Source organism: Alligator mississippiensis, chromosome 3 (genome assembly GCF_030867095.1).
Source record: "Alligator mississippiensis isolate rAllMis1 chromosome 3, rAllMis1, whole genome shotgun sequence".
Lineage (NCBI taxonomy): Eukaryota > Metazoa > Chordata > Crocodylia > Alligatoridae > Alligator > Alligator mississippiensis.
The window spans coordinates 293674928-293686076 of NC_081826.1; positions in this window are offsets into that span (position 1 = coordinate 293674928).

Genomic DNA, 11149 nt, shown 5'->3' on the forward strand with positions numbered 1-11149 from the left:
AGAGTATCGGTCCAAGGACTGATACTGGTGGTGGATGGGTCGAAACCGACCCATCCACCACGACTCTCTGGGTGCGACCCTCTAGCCAATTCGCCACCCACCAGACTGTGTAGTCATCCAAGTCATAGCCTCTTAACTTGTTCACCAGTATGGGGTGGGATACCGTATCCCCATAGTTGCAGGGCAAAATAAGGGACATAAACAATGAAGGTTTGTATTGGCCTCTCTGTCTGCCATAACTTAAATCTTTAATAGTGCCCATTCATCTAAAAAAGCAGTTTCCCTAAAGTTTACCACAGATATACGACTATTGCACTACTTTAAAATCATCATGACAGATCTTTAAAAAGAATAATGGATGTGTTAGCCAATTGCATACCTACAGCTTGCTGGAAATTAGAGTTGAGGGGAGGTGGAGGAAGTCTTCCCATTCTCTGAGCCACTTCCCCAGAGACTTTTAAAACCAATATGTACATGAACTTAATTACACTTCTCTTCTTTCCTTTCCTTTTAACATCACTTAAACACCAGCACAGGGTAAGTATGAACTACAGACTTCTCAACTTCCTCTGCTGGCTTAGGGTCTAAGTTTGCAGTAGTCTCCATACACTTGAAGTATCCCTAGTAATCACTGCAGATTAGCCAATGCCAGTTTTGAAATGGAGATCTTTTTCCAAGCGTTTTCATTGCTTACCCTCTGCATGAAGAGCAAATTCAACTATTACTCTGCTGCAAACACTAGACATTTACCTGAGGCATTAGAGGAAATAAATTGAAATCATATTTTACTTTTCACTTACAGAACTTTGTCTTTTGGACTGAGGAGATTGCTGATTTTCCATGGCTTTATAAAGACATTCCACTGTGCCTTGCCATGAAGAAGAAGAAACACTTTGTCCAGTTCATTAGGTGGTGGAACAGAGTTTTAGACATGTCTAAATATAATTAAAATATCTTGTACAGTGTATTGTTATTATCATTATAAATACTGATCTTTTGACTTTTAATGTATTTAAAATGCACGTTTGTATTTGGGGACAATATTAATATAGACACTCTGAATGATTGTATTACTCGTCGCTGAGCTAAAAGCAACATCAAGTGTTACCATTATTCCCGTGGAGATCACATTTCTTTCACCCAGCAGGGCAAGTAGTAATCTAGAAAAGTAGCTGCCTGTTTAACTTGGTATATCTTGTAAATGATATGATTCAAAAGGTAAAAGAAGTCTCGGATGATATAATTGGTATAACTCTGGGAATCTTTCACAACAAAAGCTTCAATCATGCAACAATTGCATAATTCCTTAGGAACACAAAAATTATCAGACCAAGCAAGACCGGTGATCTACCGGTGATACTGAGTCTGATGATGGCTAGCATCACATGCTTCAGGCAAAAACACAGTAAATCCAGTACTGGACAACTGAAGAATAACTAATCCATATAGGAAGTTTCAGTTAGTGCCAGTTTTGTTCTTAAAAGCATACGGATTTGAATCTTGCAATGAATGGGAGCAACAATGGAGGGATATGAATAGCATTATACATGAACTTTCAGTAGCACACTGGGAAAGGTTTCAATCAAAGATGTAACAAAGTGATTCCTAGGGCCAGCTACTGATGGGGGATTTTTCATGGACTTTAGGAGCTTTCGATCAGGACCTAGGGCAGCTTGCTTAGCGCAGTCAGCAAAGATTTACAAAATGGCAGGTCACGCTTAACAAGTTTGATTAATTTCTTGGAGGAAGTGACAGCGAAAGCAGACAGGGGTGAAGCAAAGACTATGATTTACTTGGGCTTTAAGAAGTCTTTTTTCACAGTATCCCAGAGAAGACGAATACCTAACTCTTAGCAAACATCATCATTAGGGATAATCCACAGGATAAAAACTGTCTTTGTTCTGGAGGCTGATAATGGAGTAATTGTATCTAGCCTTCTCTTAAAGAGGCAAAGGAGTGTCTGGTCTTTCGGTCAGCACTTGGGTGAGCCCTGTTCCAGAAAGGCCCCTGCAACATCTGAGTGCTCCCATAGGACCAGTTTCGAATAGGAAAAAAAGGGATCAGAGCTGGTATGCATCTGGATCCCATGTTACGGATCATACGCTATTAAAGTTATCTTGCTTCAAGACTTTCAGAGAGGAAAATTTCATCCTTATCCTCTGAGGGTGTCTACTGGCAATCAATTATACCAGTATAAGGAATTCTGATGCAGCTGTTATTATATTGGTGTAATCAAGCAAAACCATTGTAACTTTAAATTTGTATGAAACAATGTTAAAATTACAGCAGTCCACCTGAACTTACGCAGGCATAGGAGAAGGAAGATGTAATAGGTTTATTGGAATACCTGATGTGCACTCCCAAGCAGCAAGACCCTCTTCCCCTTTTACAAAGGTTTAAAGTGCTGTCTATCCAGGGACTTACTCACATAGGTGAGCAGTTACACATTGATTTTGACTGCTTATAAGTGTGCAAGTAAAAAGGCTCATTTTCTTGCCCCAAATTCTTATTTTTAACTATTGTCCCCTTGCCTTGTCTCTCTGACTACAACTGACCCTGATTGTATTTAAACCATACATCAGTGAACTAAAAAAAACATACAGCAAGATGGGACAAACCCCGATATGTGAAATCAAGAAAAGCACAAGCATGCCTGAAAGCCACTTTAAGGAATCCCAAAATACAGGTCACCAGCCACATCTGTTTCAGGGTTTAAATGAAAATATCCTGGAGTTTTCCTTTAAAAGAAAAAGTGTATGCCCCCTCCGTCCACTACCCTCAACAAAGAAAATCCAAAGAAAATAACTTTGCTCTTCTGGCTGAGATCATAAATATTTTCCAGCTTCTCCCAGAAGCAACCACCTCTGTCAGCATCCCCTTCTCTGTCACCAAGGACCCCTTTAAAATGCTCTCAGCTGGGAGTCCTCCAGGGACCTGATTCCCGCCAGCTACAGCTCATTTATAAGCAGGACTAGCAAAGCTGATCCTTTCTTGACCCTTAAGGGGTCTCGACAGCCTGTTATAATCATACGGAAGGGTTTGTGCTTAGTCACAGGTAACATAATGCAGCTGCTTTATTGGAAAAGTGAAACAAATACAATGTTATTAAAATCTATTTAAATGTCAGAAATGGCTGCGTAAAACTGACACGGGCAAAAGTAAGTTGTTGCTGCTTGTTACTTCTGATAACTCTATGAAGGCAAGACCACTGAGAGAGAGCAAGATGGATCTTTTCTTGTTCTCTGTTGTTAACAGTGGGCATGTCTACATGTGCATTTATGCCAGCTTAAAATTACTGTGCAGTAAATGGGAATAAGCCGGTGTCTACACGTGCACGTGACCTGGGAATAAATTTAGCCCCAGGTCAGAGCAGCCTGCCATGTGCCTCTGTGGCCACTTGAGGGGAGCTCATGGCTGCCAGCCCTTGGGATTAACTTTAGTTCTAAATTTAATCCAGGCGAGGCGGCCAGCCAGGAGCTTGAGTCAGCTGGGCTCAGGCTGGCAGTCTGGCCCCCTAGTGGCTGGGATGACCTAGCAGGGAGGCCCCCTAGGTTATTGTGCAGTAATACATTTACATATGCATTACTGCACAGTAACTAATTGGGGGTAAAATTTGATACCTGTACGGTTCAGGTACCAAACTTATGCTCAAGTCAGTGCACCTGTCGTACGTAGTAATTTAGCGTACAGCAGACACAGTAGATGCTTGCCTGTACTGTGCAGTAATGTTGGTCACTGCACAGTAAATGTGCTCCTATAGACACACCCAGTATTCTTTACTACTTCTTTAATCAGCTAAAGGCAATGGTCTTGTAGAAGCCCCACTTTGGGAGTCATTTGGCTTGCATATATTACTAAGGATGCTGGTCAAAAAGAGCCATTTGTTTAACAAATTTCTTAACTTCAATGGTGGTTCCTGGTTTGCAAAATTGAGAGTCAAGTTCAGATTGTCCCATGTTTTGAAGAAAGGGTGACCAATCTGTGGCAGTGGCGTCACTAGTGGCCTGGGAGTCCTCCATGTGTGGCAATGCAGCAGACTGGGGAGGAGACAGGCAACGCAGTGGCAGATAGCACAGGGAACAGAAAGGAGGGCAGCAGCTTGCTCAGGGAGCAGAAGGTAGGGATCAGAAAAATGAGAAGCAGATTGGGTAAGGAAAAGGGACCAGAGTGGCATTTTAGGAAGGCATGGGACTAATTTGTGGCACATCTTCCAAAAAGGTTGGTCTCCACTGCTTTAAAGCCATACAGAGGCAACAAAAGAAATGAACACAATCGTCTGAAAAAGAGTTAGATATATTATTTGGGGGAGAAATTATGGGTTGAGAACTGAATGGGTTAGATGGGCTGTAAGATGTTTGTGTGTCTCACAGTCTTTCTTTGTTAGATTAGAATAGAGTTAATTGTATGAAATAGGATTTCTACATATGTCAACAACTAACATTTGTATGCTCAAAGAAGCTGGGAAGCATGAAAACATTCCTACAATCATCACAATTAAAATAAATTCATAGTCTGCTGCTGTATCAAAAATGCCTTTGCCATGCAGATTACAAAACCTCTGGAAGTTAAACTGTTTTGATAGGGGCATATCATTACACATGTTAAGCATGTACATTTCCACATGCAACACTTAACTCCATGCTGAGATCATAATTTCCTGGTGGTTAATTATCCCATAACATACTGAGCAGAGTGTTGAAATTTAGTCCATTCTGGCTGTAATGAAATGAGATAGATAAAAGCAACCATCTTTTCATCCTTTTGATGACAGAGATACATACAGAAGTTGCAGGGTGCTTGGAAAGAAATGCCTTTTCATGTTCACTGTGCATTACATTAACATCCCTTAGTTTTAACCCTCTTGTAGCCCCAGTGGCCTTCTTTGTAACAGTTAAACGCGTAATTGAAACTCCAAAGAGTTTCTATGTTTGTATTAAATACAAACTGAACCAACCCGTACAATGGCTTAAATTGTGCCTGGCATTAAACTAACACATTTCGGCTAATGTGTTTGGCCTACTGCCACTCTCTCTACTTGGAGAGATTAACACAAACAAAAGGGCTTTCAGCAGAGGATTTTTTGAATGTTTGCAAATAAAAGAGTTCCACTGAAAACTACAGCCCCAGATAGTATATTTGTGCATCTTTTTTCCTGTTCATCTGCCGTTATTTTGCCCGCTCGCTTAGCTTGGTGAGATCTTTCTGCAGCTCCTCTGTCAGTTGAAGATGCGACTGCCCAGACTAATTTGGTATCATTTGCAAACTTGAAGATTTTTCTGTGGGCCCCATTTCCAGATCATTGATGAAAATGCTGAACAAAATGGGGCCCAGCACAGATCGCTGTGGGGCTCTACTTTTTACCTCTCTCCATCCTGAAAACTGACCAAAGGTACCCTTTGTTTCCTATCTTTTAATCAGCTTTCACTCAATGGAAAAACTTTCCCTCTAATCCTATGACAATGCAGATTTTTAAAAAGCCTTTGGTGAGGGGTCTTGTCCAAAGCTTTTTGAAAGGCCAAATATATTATGTCAGCTGGGTCCCCCTTGTCCACATTCTTGTTCACACCTTCAGTGAACTCCAGCAGATTGGTTAGGTAGGATTTACCTTTACAAAAACCAGGCAGACTCTTCCCCAGAAGTCCCTGAATTAGTGTTTTGAAAAGGATGCCTAAAATAGCATTACCAATTGCAGACTCACCTCACAAACCACAGTCTTAAATTATGAGTCCAGGAGGACCCTTTATCCCCAGAGAGTAAAGGTAGAATCTCAGCAATACCTATTTAGCTATGGCAGTGATTCTCAAGCTTTTCAGACTCAAGGAACCACTTGTTAAATTCAAGACACCCTGTAGAAAATACCAATTCTTAGTTTTCACTCATTTTTTACTATGGAAAAATAATAGAGTAGTTTTTCTATTGTAAAGAACTCAGAAAGACCAAAACAGGTCAGAATGCATTCAACACTATGAATTCCAATTTGAAATCTCTGGCCTTATCCACAGGAGCAAGGATGTTTATTTCCGTGGGGACAAAAAACACTGGCACACCTTGGGCTGCTGCTAACTGTCCCCAGGGAAGGTCTGTGCCATGCATCATCTGGTATGTGGCAGGTTACCCCCTGGTGGGGTACTGTACTTGTCCCAGAAGCCTTACCTTGGGCCCTGGCGGCCTTGGGGAGCTATAGCCATGGTGCTCCTGCAGCTGGGAGCCTGGCTGGCAGCTGGAGTGTAGCTCCAGCAGCCCAGCCTCTGCTTTTGGTTGGTACCCACTGCCGCCATGTATTCCACCCTACTTTTTTAAGGCACATGTTTTTTTGACCCTGGGATATCCTGGGGTCAAAACCCTGTCCCCCTCCCACTCCCCACCTGATGCTGCAAGGTAGCAGTGCAGAGAACACCTGCATGTGTGGTGTGTGGCCCTGTAGACGGGGCTGGGGCACCATGTATCACACATCCACATTCATCTGGATGAATTCATCTGATATAACATTCATCTGGGGCACCATATATCACACATCCACATTCATCTGGATGAGGCTTCTGGGTTTATCTTGTGAATCATGTTTACAAACCTAACAATGTTAACATTGTGTTGCCCTTTGTGGGACCTTTGGAAAGGTGTCAAGGCCCTGTCAGGTGCAGTGATACCCAGGTTGAGAATCAGTGAGTTAGGCAATTCTTAGTCTCAGTCCATCTCTATGAAGCTATGTGGACAGGATGCCTTGGAAGAACATAGACATTCTACTCGTGAGCATAATAAATTGTACTTTTCCCTTTTATGACCCTCCAAGACCCTGCTAGCTTGGGACACTGAAGTTTCATTCTCTCCAAAACCAAATACCGTTCTGGCGAAACAACTTTTGTATCTAGGCTTCATAGAATCATAGAAAATGAGGGTTGGGAGGGACCCCAGGAGGTCACATCTAGTCCAACCCCCTTCTCAAAGCAGGACCATCCCCAACTGCATCGTCCCAGACAAATCTTTGTCTAGTTAAGTCTTGAAAACCTCCAAGGATGGACTTCTACCACCTCTCTGAGTAACCTGTTCCAGTGTTTTACTACCCTCCTGGTGAGAAAATTCTTCCTAATATCTAACCTAAACTTCCCTCATTGCAACTTGAGACCCTTGCTCCTTGTTCTGTCATCTGCCACCACTGAGAACAGTCCAGCTCCATCCTCTTCTGAAATCCCCTTCAGGTAGTTGAAGGCTGATATTAAATCCCCTCTCAGTCTTCTCTTCTCTAGACTAAATAAGCCCAGTTCCCTTAGCTTCTTCGTAGAAGTCATATGCCCTGGTTTCTCATCATTTTTGTTGCCCTCCACTGGACTTTGTCCAATTTTTCCACATCTTTTCTATAGTGTGTGTGTGGGAGGAGGGTGGGGGGCAAAACTGAATGCAGTACTCCAGATGTGGCCTCACCAGTGCTGAATAGAGGGGAATAATCATCTCCCTTGACCTACTGACCGCATACCTACCAATGCAGTCCAGGATGCCATTAGCTTTCTTGGCAACAAGGGCACACTTCCAGCTCATATTCAGCTTATTGTCCACTGTCATCCCCAGGTTCTTTTCTACAGAGCTGCTTCCCAACCAGTCAGCCCCCAGCCTGTACCAGTGCATGGGGTTGTTCTGTCCTAAGTGCAGGACTTTGCACTTGTCTTTGTTGAACCTCATGAGATCTAATTTGACCCAATCCTTCAGTTTGTCTAGGTCACTCTGATAGCTCTACCCTCCACTGTATCTACTATCTCCCCCACCCAGCTTGGTGTCATCTGCAAACTTGCTGAGGGTGTACTCTGCCATCTTCCCGGTCATTGATGAAGACATGAAACAAAACCAGCCCCAGGACCAACCCCTGAGGCACTCCACTTGATACCGGCTGCCGACTAGACATCAAGCCATTGATTACTACCTCTGAGCCCAATGCTCCAGCCAGTTTTCTATCCACGTTATAGTTCATTCATCCAGCCCATACTTTCTTAGCTTGCCTGTGAGAATGTTGTTGGAGACTGTAACAAAAGCCTTACTAAAAACAAGGTATACCATGTCCACCAGTCTCCCTGATCTATGGAGCCAGTCATCTCATCATGGAAGGTGATCAGGTTGGTCAAGCATGACTTATCCCTGATGAATCCATGCTGACTATTCCTAATCACCTTTTTCTCCTCCAAGTACTTAGAGATGGATTCCTTGAGGATCTGCTCCATGCCCTTTTCCAATCATCTGGGACCTGTCCTGGACACCATGAGTTTTCAAATGTGATGGCCAGTAGCTCTGCAATCACACCTGTCTCTGAATACCCTATGGGCTTATCTACACTGTCAAAGGACTGAGCTAGGGAGTGAAATGGGGCATTCCTGCTCTATGAACAGTACTAATGAAAGGATATGACATAACTTCCCAGAGTGTAGTGCTGGGCACATGCCATTAAGTTATCCCTCTTAAGCATGCGTATTGGTACAGAGACCAGGGTTACACAAAGGATAGCTATGCTACATCTTTTGTGGCGCAGCAGACTTAGAGCACACATGTTATGCTTCATCACAGTGCTCCCAAGCACAATCCTTTAATGGAGGAGATATGACTGGCATGATCTGGACAGCACAAACAGTCTTTTGTTTCTGTGAAAGTTTTTTGAAACTTTGGAGAAAACATCCAAAATAGAGAAAGAACAATGATGCTTTGCAACCACTTGCCTTAAAGTTGAGTTATTTGTGGGGTGCGTCTACACATGACACTACATTGCTGTAGTGATGTGCTACAGCAATGTGTCATCCAATGATGTCTACGCATGCCCAGCAGCTACTTTGTCATGCTGGCAAAGTGTGCCGCTACAGCAAAGTAGCTGTTAAACATAACCGTGTGCCATGTATACGGTACAGTACAGGTGATTACAGTTCCATGCTTTACTACTCCCAAAACAAAGTACTAAAGCACGGCCTAGTAACAACATCACCATAGAGCAACATGTCCATGGTGGCCTAAAGTTCCCTAAAGAAGTATTAGTTGTATTATGTCACAAACCTAATTGTTGAATTTGGTGTTGTTTTCCTCTGCTCTCTGGAATGGGCTTGGTTGAAACTACATTTAAATAATCTCAAGTACAGCTCTTGGTATCTTCACATATAATTTTTTTTTTATAATTATTGTAACTTTTCACCACAAATAAGATCAGGGTCATATGGGACTACCCCCTGTAACACAGTGAAAGGCTCAAAGAATGAAACTCCAAAAGAGTTTTTAATTTATAAAGACAAAAAGTGAGGGAGGAAAACACAAATATAAAAAGATGACTAATACTACACAGGAGATCACTGGCAACAGAACCAAGGCGTCCAAGCTGAAGTCAGTGTCAATCCATTTTCTCTTTAAACAAAATCTTCCAAGACACAAGCTAAGCTGATTAGAAATCTAAGCCCAAATGAAACCTTCCTTGTCATACACATTTTTAAAGGGTGAGATGGTCATGATTTAAATGTTTGCAATTCTTGCTGATGTCCTTTTTCAACTGTATTACTTACGGGAACACTTGAAGCCAATATATTGATCTTAGTTCCCTGACATCATTGGAAGATTAGGTACCTAGATGCTAAACACATCAAACATCCCTAACTAATAGTGCGGGGAGAGGGTGATTAGATAAATGGGGTATGCAGAGAAGAGAGGGCAGAGGGAGATAGTATAGACTATGGTGATAAAATAACAGATATGATGCTGTACATCTTCAGCTGGAGAAGAGATGGTTATTTTTCCTTACATTTGTGTCAGATATGTTATGTATTTAGTAAGCCTAATTACATCTGAACATTTTATGACTTGCTGTTTAGATTGAAATATACAGAATGAATTTCACTTAACAGCAGATTTTTGTACTTGATTATTCCAAAAGGTTTTCAAGATTAGCTTGCAGATAAATAAGAAACTCCACCCTGTAGCGCATCCAGGGTATGTGATAATTCAATAATATCCTTGAGTGAAATGATGCCATTACATGTAAAAACATCTACAGTAGCTGTACTCTGATAATTACATTTCTTTTCCCATAATTTGAATCCATTTATACTTTTTTTTTTACCCATTAGTTGCCTGTGTGCTCTTAGTATCTATGGTAACCTCTACAAAGAAAGAAATACAAACCAACATATTACTGCACTTAGGTATTATTGCAGGCGCACTAGCAACAGCTACAGTTAAGTTTCCATGGGCATTTCCATTATAGCTCCATGTACTCACCTGCTCATAACTTTCTGAAACTTCCAGGCTTCAGGCTGAAATGTTATTGACTTGGCACTGACCTTGACACTTTTTAAAGCTGAATGTAATAAAACAAGACTCTGAACTCACTTGCAAAACCCAGGCATCTCTTAAAGACTCAACACATTGAAAATATGGAAGTAGTTGGGATGGGAGACGTACTTACAGATGGTGCAAGATACTTGCAATAACTCATACTAATGGACTGCAGTACCCATGCAGAGACATTATACTTCAAACCAACCATAGAGATACAAAACAAAAAGAAAACATCGATTTGTTAGACCTTTGCAATAATCCAGACCTGAGAAAAGTAAAGGCATTAACATAACTCTTGAAACAGGTGGGTAAGACTGACATTTTACTCTCAGAAAAGAGTATGTGTATGCCATATTATGACAGGGAGATCAAAAGCTCTGTCTGAAATAAAGAACTCCCCATTATAGCAGAAGCTTGAGGTTCTAACATATTTGGCCCCTAAAATGATGTGTAGTGTATAAGGCAACATTGCAATCCTGTATTAGATTCCCGTGCTCTATAGCCAAGTAAGCTGTAATGAAAAGACAGCAATGTTAGCCTTTCACAAAGAAGTGGTTATCATGCTTTACGAGAAAGAAACCAGCAAAAGTTTAAAAGTTAGTTACTGTAAAAGGTGAACTACATTTTCATGGACAGTTCTTGGGTACAAGCTCTTTCATCTTCTCTTTCACCTTCTCATGCTGATTTCATTCCCATTCCTGAAAAAAAGGGGGCCTTAGCATCTTAATATACCATATGAGGAGCTCCATTTGTGTCCCAGAGCTAAATAGAAGCTGCTTCTTCTGAAAGAAAAATACAGTGTGGGGTCTTTGCATGGGAACATCTTTTAAGGAAGACCCTGGAGCACCAGGAGGAC